Source organism: Schistocerca piceifrons, chromosome 6, assembly GCF_021461385.2.
Source record: "Schistocerca piceifrons isolate TAMUIC-IGC-003096 chromosome 6, iqSchPice1.1, whole genome shotgun sequence".
Taxonomy (NCBI): domain Eukaryota; kingdom Metazoa; phylum Arthropoda; class Insecta; order Orthoptera; family Acrididae; genus Schistocerca; species Schistocerca piceifrons.
In genome coordinates this window covers 327,521,891-327,534,936 of record NC_060143.1, presented here as the reverse complement: position 1 = coordinate 327,534,936, position 13,046 = coordinate 327,521,891, and the positions used below count along the sequence as shown (strand labels likewise).

At 42.7% G+C, this 13,046-nt stretch overlaps 1 non-coding gene across 1 annotated transcript; it reads left to right on the top strand.

Annotated features, from left to right (window-relative positions):
• The first annotated feature begins 4,667 nt into the window (after positions 1 to 4,667).
• Trnat-ugu lies at positions 4,668 to 4,742 on the top strand. Its single transcript has one exon. It is a non-coding gene; the product is annotated as a tRNA-Thr (tRNA).
• Positions 4,743 to 13,046: the final 8,304 nt, after the last annotated feature.

The following is a 13,046-nucleotide window of genomic DNA, read 5'->3' as shown; positions in this document are numbered from 1 at the left end:
GGAATTTTTATATGTAAACTCTTAAAGCTTTTTAAATAAAAAACTTTATTAATACTGTCTGCCTTTATTCTTCAATTGCACATAATTGTGTCGCAACATAGTCAACCCGCCGAGGAACTCGTTTCTCGGAACGAGAAACCAAATTGTTGATACCGTCACTGCAGAACGTTTGACTTTGTTGACGGAGCCACAACCTAATTTCTGCCAGCACCTCTTCATCATTATCGAACTGAGGTCCTCTAAGATGGTCTTTACGTCCTGTAAATTATAAAAATCGAATGGAGGCAAGTGGGGGACAGTACGAAGGATGATCAATGACAGTGAACCCAAGGCATCAGATTGTTGCAGATGTCGCAGGGCTAGTATTTGTTGTCGTGTTGAAGCAGAGAATGAACAATGTGTGGACGAACTCAATGAATTCGTGAAACTCGATTACAGCCCGCTGTTTCTAACTCACCGACATAGTCGCGGTACACACCACCATCATACACCCTACAATTCGAAGACCAGTGGCTGCAGATGGCTGAAAATATTTAGACTTGAATAAATATGTAGAATTTTTAATAGATTTTGTTTCATTTAAAAAGCTTTAAGCATTTTCACCCAAAAAATTGTGGATAATTACTTTTCAAAAAGCCTTTGTAAATCAAAACAGCCTACATAATTCAGAAATTATTCATTATACCAGGAAGAGGTTTTCTCCAAATGAAGGTATACAGATGGGCAGATATTTTGCTGGGCAGTTTATTTAAAGAATGTTTACATCTGTCAAAATACAGACGACACAATGGAACGACGTTCTTCAAGCATCATTCGACATCCCACTGTACGATTTATTAGATTCAAGCTGTCCGCAAAGAAAAAGGCACGTTTTTATACAGATAAACATTAAAAGTTCAAAGAAGTAGGTTTTAAACGTACATTCTTATGCAGATATATATTAACAAGAGTTTATTTTATGAAATTTTTACATTCTGAAAACATTTGGCTGCTGCGGGCACGTATACACGTCCTGCTACGGCGTTCCCCAAGTGTTGTGGACGTCTGTCTATAGGCGCGCCGCTCCCTACAGTGCTATGGACGTCTGAACGCACCCTGAGCTGCCGACCTCTCACTGGTGCGGACGAGTTACTTCCATATCTAAGCGAACAAAAATGTTGTTTCGGGTCAGTATCTTGAATAGTTTGAGATATAACACTTTTTATGACAAAGTGATCTGCGATGCGTAAGGAAGTGAATAGGCGCGTCGGACGAGACCATTCTTCGGGCATAAAACCAAAAACCACACAACGAAAATATGAGTTATTCTCCCGCTCTTAATTTTAAATAAAATTTCCATATCTGATATACACTTAATTCACTGCAATGTATTAACTAAAACCAAATATACGCAAAATTTACCCAATAGGTTTTTACCTCTGCAAAATCTTTTAGCGCAATGTTTTACTTTGATGCAGCATAATATATAGGACATATAACGAATAGTAATTCAGTCAAGCGAATATATAAGACAGCAAGGTGCACTAAAATCAAATTTTTCCCCTAATAGTTTTCTTAAAACTTAATGACAAGTATTTCATAGCAGTTGGCAAGTGCACATAGACGAAACTCGGCGCCTCCCGGCCGACAATCCGATATAAACTCCAACAACCCGTGAACGAAATGAGATATCACTATTCTCTCAGAATTAAACAAAATTTCGATTATTTCTACGTTTTGGACACTGAAATGTATGATTCAAAATTAACCGTACGCAAAATTAGTGCAATGGGTTCTTATATCCGAGAAGCCTTTAAAATTTCGTGCAAAGTTTAATTTCATGTGGCACAGTAAGTGTGACGAATGACGAAAAAACACTCAGTTCTTAGACGATTGAATATGTCAGAGTAGTATGTGCAAAAACCAATTCTTTATTAACTAATAGTTTTCGAAAAATGGGATGATAGATCTTTCATATCGGCGGGAATGCTGTCTCGCAGCGCAGGCACCAGAATCAGGCGAATGTACAGGCATCACAAAAGCCGCCTCGTAACGGAATGCAGGGAACACCTATGTAGATGCAAAAAGGATAACATCCGCGCCAGCTGGTCTGCACGTAGATAATGATAATGGAGATTGCCGTTCATGTAATGCAATTTCGTTTATTCACTCAATTGTATATTAAAGTATAAAATAATGATTTGTGTCACCAATGAAACATTTCGTCATCTCAAATAAATCAAGATCTTTAGTTTCCATTTTTAAATAAAAATTTTAATTATCAGTTTCTAACGAGCGGGAAATGAAAACTATTCAGATAAGCGATGACGAAAATAAAATAATCAGTTTTCCCCAAAACCTCGTACTCTGGCACAAGTCGTGGCCAAGGAGAAAATTACACAACTTCGAACGAAACATGAGCTTACAGAGAGTCGGAAAGTGTTTTTAATTGGGGTTGACACCGAAAGTTAAATGATAGTACAGGTCCGACGGGAAACTGATAAATTTTAAAAATGCTTGAAAGGAAAAAAGCGACATTCTTTATTCTAAAAACAACGGGGAACGTCATAAAACTACAGGACGTTTGCTCTTGTAAGACAAAAGCAGCTAAATCACTGACTGGAGGAGCAACGGTCAGACCATCTTAAGATCATTGTAGACACAGCTATGTTTGGTGCTTCTGCCGAAAGACGCTAACGGTGTAAATTTGTTAGCCCCTCTCATACCACATCTCATCTACACGGAAATCTCCTACAACTCGAATTCAATATATCTAGAAGGGCCACATACACATTCGCTTGCTCTTCAGGAAAGTAACAACTCCAAGGTAAAGAGGCACGTTGCGAACAATGCAGTAGAGCTCATTCGATCACAGAGCTATCATCATATTGCTCACGCACACCAGCATTTCTCTGTGTCTTCAATAAAGTCTTAAGTGTCAGGCGCTTCAGTTCTCGGTGCAGATAAAGTATTTGTGCCTCAGGATGATAAAGCACGTTCAAAAAATGGTTCAAATGGCTCTGAGCACTATGGGACTTAACATCTATGGTCATCAGTCCCCTAGAACTTAGAACTACTTAAACCTAAGTAACCTAAGGACATCACACAACACCCAGTCATCACGAGGCAGAGAAAATCCCTGACCCCGCCGGGAATCGAACCCGGGAACCCGGGCGCGGGAAGCGAGAGCGCTACCGCACGACCACGAGCTGCGGACAATAAAGCACGTGTTCCCACTGAATCGTCAAAAGTAAACAAACAGGCACATTCCTCACGCACGTAAAACACAAAGTTATTCTGCCAGATAACGTCTTCGTGTTTGCTTCTTAATATAGGTCAATTCTTAATGTAGATTAATCTGTGAAATTAAACCTGATAAGATGAAGCGCCGTGAAGCTGTTACACGCAGTGGGGCGACATAGATCAATCACTATAATAAGTGCCAAACACTCTCCGTCTACGGCAACATCTCAGGTTGCTGATTTCAATCGGCTTTTGTCTTTTGAAGCTTTTAAACTAACAATGAAATACCGTCAAGGTACAGTATTACTATTTCATGAGAAATGATGAAAATCTGTGCTACTCTGAAGTGATTGCACTCATTGTAAATCACTTCGAAGAAGAAGACTTAGATGTCGTGTTCTTAGTAAGTAATACCCCAGGGAGAAGTGCTTTTAGCAAAGCAGAACGCCGAACAGCTGCTCTGAGCCGAGAATTGACAGGCCAAATTCTTCCTTGGCGTGTCGCAAAAGCTATCAGGCGACGACGCCACACCGCATCGCACCGCCGTCGCGTTGGTTGCCTGAACAGCCCCTGCCACTACACGTCGTTCCGGCTCCGACACTTGCAGCGAGCCCTGGAAAAGGCCTTCGCGTGCAACAGGCCAACGCACAGAGAGTGTGTAAATCAGCAAGAGAGATCTCACTCCTGCCACGAACCTTTTGCTGCATCTTCCAATGTGACGTGCGACCAATCGCGAAGAATTGTACCTCGGCCGTGCTAGTATTAAGGACCGCGCCCGCGCCAATCAGGGCAGTTACGACGCAGCCAGTCGAGAGAAGTCCGCTCCGGATCCAGTGCCGCCTCGACCGCACGCCGCTTTCACCGCCAAGGACCTCGGTAGCGTGCTCGCAAGCACGATGTTATTCTGTCAGAGTCATTTGGCAACACTAACAACTGTGAACTCGTACAGATCGTACTCTGCGTGTTAGTTTGTTCCAATGCGCTCCGCTCAAGGAGAGCGAGGACTTAAAATGTTTCGTAATCAGACTTGTGGAGAGCAACCTCTGACTATAGAAGCTTTAATGGAGTTGTTCCTTCAGTCCAGACTTGCATTTCAGGAACTTGCGTTTAGTTGTGAACTTACTTTCCTCTTACGAACCAATTACGAAGTTATACTTATATGGATATGGTGTCTGTTCTTTCAGACTTGTCCAAAGAACAGACACCATTGATGATCTGCAGCCGTCTAGAACGAAATTAGAATCATATTGATACCTTCAGCTGCTGACAAGCGCTGATATATGGTCAACAGGGACAGGTGAACTCTTACGGGACTTGGTAAGAATGTCTTCCACGAGTAATGAGTGTGTTGGAGTGGGAATGTAATGTGTGGACATAAAAGGTGAGAATGTGGGTCTCGCAGGAAGCGTGCGTGAGATAGTTCCTGCAGTCGCACTATCCTCTGTGCCCTCGGTGGCTCAGATGGATAGAGCGTCTGCCATGTAAGCAGGAGATCCCGGGTTCGAGTACCGGTCGGGGCACACGTTTTCATCTGTCCCTGTTGATACATATCAACGCTCGTCAGAAGCTGAAGATATTAATATAATTCTAATTATAAAATTTGTTACATGTTTGCGAAGATCAACAAAGACCATTTGTGTTTATCCTATTGTGTTCTTATAGATGGAGGATAAACGTCATGCTAGTGCGTTTCTTGTGGAAGTGTTTCATGTCCGGGACACTTCACTCATCGCGACTCCTATGGATCATGTAAATCAAAGTGGCATAACTGTGAATCCTACTCCAGAAGTAGCACTTGCTCGCCAAAGGCAAATGTCCCAAGTTCGAGTCTCGGTCCGGCAAACACTGTTTTAATCTGCCAGGAAGTTTCATATCAGCGCACACTTCACTATAGAGTGAAAATTTTATTCTACTGACAATCTCTTTTGATGAATGATCAAACTATTCGTAACATATGCTGCAAGACTTACAGCATCTACCTTTGTTCGTATGTGTAACTAGAAACACACAGGCCCAACGCTGCATGCAACAGATTTTGTTAGCCATCGGACTGAAGAGCTGCTGTACGGCGTTGACAAAAGGCTGGAGTGGCTGCACAAGCAGGCTGTATATTCGTATAATGAAAGTACTTTTCTGCAAGAGGCTGCTTCCCCGTTTTATTAATGTACTTAATTTACTTTTGTATGAAATTCCTATCTCTTGGTGATGTGAAATGGTGATTCAATCAATCCACAAAACAGCTCATCACAGAAGTAGAGACTATATTAGATTTATGGCAGGCAGATTTGTGCATCTAATAACAGCCGAATTTTAAGCTTATCGATCCGTCAAGATATCATACACTCGTAGAGGGAAATGAAGCATCCTCTGCTCTCAAAATGAAAGAGCGGGACCCAATGTTTCTCTTTTCGGAAAATGACGAGAAATTCCAATTTTGATTCTGAAGTTTCTGTCAGTCGGTAGTTCATCGTTAAGTGTAAAATGAAAGTTTCACGGAGCTCATTATCTTGGCGCATCAAATCTTCATCCAAAAACATATATCGACGAGCCGTAATATTACGACCATCTGCTCAACTCACAAATCACTCATCAAAAGTGATAGGGTACATCACGTTGACCTATAATGATGAGATCTGCCAAGAAGCATGGTTTCACGGTACAGTTAAAGAAAAAATCTGAAAGTTATCAATGTTTTATTACGTCACAAGAAGAAATATTTCTTTTGTCATTTTTATCCGACTCAAAATTAAAAGTTATGGAAAGGCTTGGAATTCCTGGGACCGATATCTCGCCAGTATGAATGTCAATAATGGCAAAACTCGTCTAGATTGTCAGTTCCAGGGACGGATAAACTGTCCAAGTGCATAATTAAGTTTGCACAGAACCCTCGGAGTGCGAGAGCTAATGGTACCTGAGCAGGTTTTTTATAACCCTCTTCAGTTTACATTAATATTGTAGATGGATTAAATTAATTTGATATAACAGTGCTTTCGACGTCACTGTCGTGACGCAGACCACGAAACGTTACTTTAGCTCAGTTGTTCCGAATAGTCTTGTATGAATTTTAGTTCTATTTCGCTCTTATGTGATGTTTGTAATTCACACTTCAGGATCGTCCATAAGTCAAAGCGGCTGATCATTTGTCATAGTTTTAACACCTTAATATAGAATATTAACAGCATTAATACGTTTACAACTGTTTCCACGAATTGCCTATGTTTATCATTCACGTTAATTTGCAGCACAGAAATTTGGCTGACGAGGAGTGGCGTCGAGATTTTATTTTGTCTTCATTTAGTTTTCCATCATGAAAGTTCGCTGCCTCAAAATCCATAATGTGAAGTCCCCCTATCATGTTCAATTGTTTTACGATTTCACTGACTGTCCCAACATTTGTCTTTTTCATTAACTTAACTTCGTAGACTTAACTTCGTAGACTTAACTTCGTAGACTTAACTTCGTAGACTTAACTTCGTAGACTTAACTTCGTAGACTTAACTTCGTAGACTTAACTTCGTAGACTTAACTTCGTAGACTTAACTTCGTAGACTTAACTTCGTAGACTTAACTTCGTAGACTTAACTTCGTAGACTTAACTTCGTAGATTACACGATTACCATAAATCAGTTTTGCGGAACTGGTCTATCCGATACTTCTGTACTGTTAACTTTTAGTGCGAACATTTTTCATAGTTTTTGCTGTGGTTCTTACAAAAAGTGAAGGGAAACTTCAAGTTACTGTAAACGGTCATAACTAATATTGTTGTTGGTCCACATTCGAAGAATGTGGTAGATTTCTGGAGGTACGTGCCACCAAATATGTGCGCACAGGTCAAGCAAATGCCATAGATTGGGAACTGGCTGTTGTTCAATGCACATCTGGCACCCAGTAACGTCCAAGATGTGACCCATCGGGTAATGGTCAGTTGAATATGATAGCCGAACGTGAGGCCACTATAGCAACTGTGTAACGATTCTTTACTTGTGACATGGATAGTTACCTTTCTGGAAGATGCCAATAGCGTTGCGGAAGGCATCGACCATGAAAGAACGCCAGGGGCCTCTAGTAACATTCAGATGGTCCGCAGCTGTCACGTTGTCCAGCATTCGTCCATGATACGGTGTATGTTCGGACGACGGCATGCCCTGACGCGTCAGTCGACGTGGGGGAGCAAGAAACACAATCTTCCGCGCACATGTCGTGTTTCCATAATGAATTTTTCAGTCTGAATGTTCGCTGATACCAAACTTCCTTACAAATCAAAACTGTGTATAGGACAGAGATTCGAAAGCGGGACCTTTGCCTTTCGCTGGCAAGTGCTCTACCAACTGAGCTACCCAACAAGCACTACGCACGACCAGTCCTAGCAGCTGTACTTCGGCGAGTGCATCTCCTACCTTCTAACTTCACTTCGCTGGAGAACTTCTAAAGATTTTAAGATAGCAGATGTATTTTATTGTATTGTATGTTAACCGGGGACCTAGAAACGTCGAAGAGGCTCCGTCCCTGCCGCAGTCGCAGTGATCTAAAACTCCATGACGACTGCCACAGTCCACTTCACCCCTCCGCCGCCTCATACCGAATCGAGGGTTATTTGAGGTTCGGCCCCCGGTGGACACCCTCCCCCCCCCCCCCCCCCACGCCCCGCCTCCCAGGGAACGTCTCACACCAGATGAGTTGGCATGGTAGGGTATTGGTGGTGTACGTGTACGCGAAGAACTTGTTTGCGCAGCAATGACCGACTTAGTGTAGCTGAGGCGGAATAAGGGAACCAGTCCGCATTCGCCAAGGCTGATGGAAAACCGCCTAAAAACCATCCACAAACTGGCCGGCTCACCGGACCTTGCATAAGTCCGCCGGGCGGATTCGTGAGGAGGGCCAGGCACTCCTTCCCACTCCGGAAAGCCGTGCGTTAGACCGTTCGGCTAACCGGGCGTGCAAGATAGCAGATATACTGGTGGAAGTAAACTATAAAGTCGCGTCGTAGTTTATACTTGGGCGCTGCGTTAGTCGAGCACTTACCCGTAAATGATGAAGGTACCGAGTTCAAGTCTCTGCCAGTGCACATAGCGTTCATCTGCCATGAAGTTTTACGTTGCCATTGACCTGTGATGGAATCTAGATGACGTTTTTCCCACTGGAAACGCAGTTGACGACGTCGTTGGGACAACTTGGGAATACGCAAAGATCGTCGCGTGTTCAAGAATGTGCAGAGAACGGTATGATCCGAAACACTTGTTTCCACTGGCACTGTTCTCTGTCTGCAGAACTGCCACAGCTTTTACCGTCCGACTGCAACATGCATACATGCTCGCTACAGTAGAAGGCGATCAAACAACTAGCGTCGCTGCTTCCCAGGTGCCCGAGCCACAACAATCTGTCTTTTATCATAGTGGCTTAAATCAGTGGTTTTCCCCATCTGCAGCTCATATGGTCACTAGGACATTCGTCTCTACCCCCCACGCCCCGCCTCCCAGGGAACGTCTCACACCAGATGAGTTGGCATGGTAGGGTATTGGTGGTGTACGTGTACGCGAAGAACTTGTTTGCGCAGCAATGACCGACTTAGTGTAGCTGAGGCGGAATAAGGGAACCAGTCCGCATTCGCCAAGGCTGATGGAAAACCGCCTAAAAACCATCCACAAACTGGCCGGCTCACCGGACCTTGCATAAGTCCGCCGGGCGGATTCGTGAGGAGGGCCAGGCACTCCTTCCCACTCCGGAAAGCCGTGCGTTAGACCGTTCGGCTAACCGGGCGTGCAAGATAGCAGATATACTGGTGGAAGTAAACTATAAAGTCGCGTCGTAGTTTATACTTGGGCGCTGCGTTAGTCGAGCACTTACCCGTAAATGATGAAGGTACCGAGTTCAAGTCTCTGCCAGTGCACATAGCGTTCATCTGCCATGAAGTTTTACGTTGCCATTGACCTGTGATGGAATCTAGATGACGTTTTTCCCACTGGAAACGCAGTTGACGACGTCGTTGGGACAACTTGGGAATACGCAAAGATCGTCGCGTGTTCAAGAATGTGCAGAGAACGGTATGATCCGAAACACTTGTTTCCACTGGCACTGTTCTCTGTCTGCAGAACTGCCACAGCTTTTACCGTCCGACTGCAACATGCATACATGCTCGCTACAGTAGAAGGCGATCAAACAACTAGCGTCGCTGCTTCCCAGGTGCCCGAGCCACAACAATCTGTCTTTTATCATAGTGGCTTAAATCAGTGGTTTTCCCCATCTGCAGCTCATATGGTCACTAGGACATTCGTCTCTACTCCTCTTAAAGGGGGTTTCAGCGATGCAAGTTCAGATGACTGAGGGTAGAGTGCTGGACAACCTTAAACCAGTATTTACTTCATTTGCAGCCTAATAAACTATTACGACTACCATATTTTTATCTTATCTAGTACCTTCCAGTACCTGTAGCAGAAGCAAGCCGTTAATGTTAATTTTACCGTGAGCACCAGGACAGGTATTGAAGTGTAGATCCGTGAACGCAAAATGGACATTCTGTACTGACAGGTGTAGCCCTACGTCAGTTACGACGTAGTTTCGTCAGTCTTGCGATGGGCACTGGTCATAATGGTTTTCACCATGAACGTGAATTGAAACTACTAGTTACTATGCCCATTCACAAATTGTTTTTGTTTCTGTATTCGTTTCGAAAGAATAACCCCCCATCTAAATCAGTTAAGAAGTTTACTGTGTATTGCGTGCACTACTTTCAGGTATCATTTGGCAATGGCTTTTAGTGGTCCTGTATTTTATGCATTGCATGCAAATCGTATGCACTAAGTTTAGGAAAGAGGGCTTGTAACCACTGAAATCCAGTGCTACAGGTTACCCAAAGTTCTACTTTCAACAAAGAGATGCGTCATTAACAGATGTCTGGGACCACATGCTGGAGTTTAACTCTCAGAATTGCATAGTTTAAATAACATATTTTATAACCTGTTACAGTATACTGATGTATATCTTTTGCAGCAACCGTGGTAAAAACGGATCAAAAGTGTTAGCATTAGAAATTAACAGTACATAAAATATCGGACTGATCAATTCTTTATAACTGATTTATGGAGATGAAATAGGCTACGAATAATATTTACTGTCTGGTAATTGGAAGTTAATCAAAATCAATGAGGTAGACAAATGCTGGGACAGTCAGTTAAAGCGTGAAATAATTGAACATAATAAAGGGGTTTTCCACTAAGCATAGGTAACTTTTAGATTGGAATACGTAATGAAGACGATATAAGATCTAATCTCCTGAAATAAGGCACGAGTCAAATTTTTACGCTGCACGTTAACGTCAACTATAAACATGGGTAGTTCATGCAAATAGTTGTAACCGTATAAATGCAACTAATATTCTAAATGTAGGTGTAGGCATTGTGAGAAATGATCAGTCTTGCCGATTGATGGACGATCCTGAAATGCAGATTGTAAACATCGCATAGGAATGAAAAAGAATAGGTGACATGCAAGAATTAACGGAACAAATTATTCAGCTGAAGCAACGCTTCATTTTCTATTTGACGAGAGTGATGTCCAAAGGCTTGTTATATTCGCTTAATTTAATACAGGGAAAATGTCAACGTAAACTGACGAGGGCTATAAAAAATTGGCCCGGGGCCAGTAGGACCTGCGCTCTGAGGATTTCGTATCAACATAATCTTGTATATAGACAGTACATCCGTCCCGTGAACTGAGAATTTCGACGACTGTCGCTTATTGTCGACATTGATTCGAAGAGTATCCAGAGTGTTTTCATTGTAAGTTTCAAGTAGGGAGAAAACGACAAAATAAATATTTCTGTCGTGTGATATGATAAACATTTACAATCCTCTGATTTTTCCTTTACTTTTATCATGAAACCTTGCTTCTTGTCACATCTAATGGTGCTACGTCAACGTGAAGTAGCGTATTGGTTTCGATGAGTGACTTTGCGTGTTGCGAAATATGGGACATACATGGCCGTGTCTTTTAAATGCATTTACTTATAAGTTTAAATATTTCACACTGCCGAAGGACCATAGATTTAAGTATATGACATAAATTTAAACCAGATATGTCTGCCCGCTCTTGAGAAAAAGGGGGCTTAACAGGAGGACAGGGAGTCGGATAGGAAATGATAAGAGAAAAAGTAAAAAAAAAAAAATTATCTGACATTGTTACATATTACACAAGTCGGACTTCTTCTTTACTTGTACCGCGAAACCATACTTCTTGCCAAATTTTATCACTCTTGGTCAAGGGGGAGAACCTTATAGGTTTTGATGAGTTAGTTTGCGAGTGTCAAAACATGTGACACACATGCCATTATCTGTTGAATCCAGTGGCTTAGAAGCTTCAATTTTTTCTGTAAACCTTGGTGCGTGACATAAATTTTATACTGATACGTCAGCCCGTTCTTGAAATATAGTATTTTTAACAGTCGAATAGACGGGCTGAAAGAGGGACAACAATGTGATCCTACGAAGTTTCCATTTTTACCAGCTGAGGTACGGAATTTTTGGACAACATGGTTGTGGAGAGAAGCAGCGATTAGTATGATCAATCAATAATTTAAGAACGTTCTTAATCACATTTATTATTGTTATACTACCGCCAACAGGTTTCAACCCGACGTAGGGGACGTCTTCTGGGCGTTTACACCATTGGTCGACTGCTGGTGGTGTCACTGCTGTCTACGTAACGACAGGAGTGACACAACCAGCAGTCGACCAATGGTGTAAACGCCCAGAAGATGACCCCTACGTCGGGTTGAAACCGGTTGGCGGTATTATAACAATAACAAATGCGATTAAGACTTCTTGAATTATTGATGCGGTACGGATCCCTAAAAATAAATACATTTCTGAAGGAGTCAAAAAGCTGATACACTGTGAAAACATCCTTTGTTAATCTCTATGTTGTAATATGTTTTGTGTCACTGGGCAGCACAGAACTTCTGAGCCGTCACACAGCATCGCATAACGGGGCTGCGGTACCCAGAAAACAACGTGAATGAGAGGGCTACCGTGAAGAATCAGCAGGAACTACGATGAGGCAGCATCCACAACCGGCAGTTGCCTTATAATTAAGGCAATTAACATTGTATTAATAAAGTGAGTTATACTTGAATTGAATTAAAGACTTTTTTGCGCCTGGATAGAACAGCAGCGTTATTCATAAATACGTCCAGCGATTTAGAAGACGCCTGCACGGAAATTGCTAGAAATACACAGAAATGCACGGAACATCCGTACTAGTTTCGAAACGTAATACGCACTGTACCGTAGTCGTGGAGCGCATCACCAGGGGCAAGCATGCAGGCAAGTCAACCGCTTCGTATTCTGGCACTGAATGAGTTTGCTCCTGGAGATAGGCAACCCACTGAACGGCGTTGTAGCGTTGGCAGTTGTCGTTTCGCTTCCCCGGCCACAGCAGCTACGACTTCAACGGCCTGCACGTACGTAAGAATTTTTGCCGCATCAGAAATGGTATGGGTACTGAGCATCTGTAATATGAGTAAACTCATAGAGATGCGCTGTCCGCTGTTATATATTCATTTTCCTGTCCTAGTGTAAAAATGGTCGGTAGACCATTTCCTGTCCGCAGCTCGTGGTCGTGCGGTAGCGTTCTCGCTTCCCACGCCCGGGTTCCCGGGTACGATTCCCGGCGGGGTCAGAGATTTTCTCTGCCTCGTGATGACTGGGTGTTGTGTGATGTGCTTAGGTTAGTTAGGTTTAAGTAGTTCTAAGTTCTAGGGGACTGATGACCATAGATGTTAAGTCCCATAGTGCTCAGAGCCATTTTTGAAGACCATTTCCTGCACCTTG